Source organism: Sinocyclocheilus grahami, unplaced genomic scaffold (genome assembly GCF_001515645.1).
Source record: "Sinocyclocheilus grahami isolate Dianchi unplaced genomic scaffold, SAMN03320097.WGS_v1.1 scaffold6125.1, whole genome shotgun sequence".
NCBI classification, from domain to species: Eukaryota; Metazoa; Chordata; class Actinopteri; order Cypriniformes; family Cyprinidae; genus Sinocyclocheilus; species Sinocyclocheilus grahami.
In genome coordinates, this window is record NW_015510633.1 from 1545 (window position 1) to 3188 (window position 1644).

The 1644-nt window shown below is 39.5% G+C and overlaps 2 protein-coding genes across 2 annotated transcripts in view; both read right to left on the minus strand.

Moving 5' to 3' along the window:
- Positions 1–1638, minus strand: part of LOC107577461 (probable E3 ubiquitin-protein ligase HERC1) — a gene marked incomplete at its 3' end in the record, with an annotated part of 3176 nt that extends 1538 nt beyond the window's left edge. The window contains exon 1 of the mRNA XM_016263536.1: positions 1515–1638. The remainder of the gene's footprint in view (positions 1–1514) is intronic.
- LOC107577460 (death-associated protein kinase 2-like) overlaps positions 1–1644 on the minus strand; it is an 8790-nt gene that overhangs the window by 933 nt on the left and 6213 nt on the right. The window lies entirely within an intron of this gene.

The following is a 1644-nucleotide window of genomic DNA, read 5'->3' on the forward strand; positions in this document are numbered from 1 at the left end:
ATTCTGAGAAATGAACTTCAGAACTGACCCATCTAGAAAGATCAAGTGCAGATGAAGCTGTGATGATGACACATACTTGTCAGCTTTCCAATCTATCCATCAAAGCCTGGAAGCCGTACAGCAAAATGACAGCCTTTGGCTCCTCAGCTCGAACACACGTTTAAATGTAGGTCTTGAGTCATTCCACTGATTATTAACTTATTTTTCTAGTCAGCTGAGCTAACTTTCATAAGTAGGCCAAATTTAGACTTGAGTGGGTATTATTTTCATCTTCTTAAACTATTGTCTGTTGAATTTTATAAACCTGTGCAAAAGTATAACAAATAAAACAGACGTGTAAATCTAATGCAATGCATGGTTTACGCCTGATAAATAAAGTATAAAATACACCATTTCAGCTTTTAGTGCCTTAACCTTGTTCAAACCATTCCATAAGCCAATGATAACATGTAATGAATCCTATTATACTAAAGTACGTTGCCAGAAGCAAAAATATTAGTTATAAGAGCGAGGTAGTACATGGCCAGTATACAGTATAGACAGCATTTTAATTACACTCGCCACTACAGGAGGATTACAAGGAAACTGGCTGTATATTCCAATCGTAACTACCAGATTATCAGAATGAATAAGACTAGCAAATGATATTATAGAATCCAATTTATAGTTACAGGTTGTCAGCTAATGCATTGTTACAGCAGCAAATGAGGTTAATTTAATCCATTCCTCTGCTCTAGACATTATCATATCTTGCCAACTAGCACTTTAATTGTCTGAAAATGTGGGTGATTTTTCCACCCAGCTGTTTGCGTCGCAATGATTAACAGTGTTGGTTTTGACAATCTTGCGGTTTGCTTATTCATTCAGCAGGCTAACCCATCGCATCACATTGGTCGCATAACCAGCGTTACTTAAATACATTCTCCTGAAATATCTGACTGCTTAAATCTTTATTCGAGACCTGCAGCATATTTGTTACAGATATTCTAAAGAAATGTCTTTCAGTGTTCACGTCTGCAAGTGAAGCGGAACTTACAGGCGTTAGCATATTAGCATAGCTAACAGACCAGTATACGCAAGCAAGCTAAAATAATCCACTACACTGAAATTATTCACTAACTTTACGTCTTATGTTGTGTGCCTAGGCTGAATTATCACATTAATAGAGCCCCAAGTAAAATACCCAACTGTCCTGTGAGTGTACGACTATATAGCACGGTTAGCTTGTCGCATTAGCCCGGCTGTGAAGCTGCTTGTCTATGGTTGCCAGGCTGTAATGAACTCCCCTCCGACACTCACTTTACATGAGTCAGCTCAGCTGCTGATATTTCACGTTAAAATCATGCACCCAGACAAAAAGCTGCCCAATGTACGAGGCATGCATTTGACACATAGACTGTTACAATCACTGAAACGCACGTTCAGAAGACTACACATAATGTCACGTTTGAAATGGCTTAAACCTGTCGGCTGTTGTGGTAATAAAGAACTGAAAAGGTGAGGCTGGAGCTTACCATAAACTGACAAAGGCCTAGTCGGTGCATGAACGAAAGTGGCTTTCATGTTGCTTAACGGTCCCTCGGCACCTGCATGTGACAGTGCATGACAGAAAAGGCTCGTAATCGCTGGGTTGAGAATCTGGTA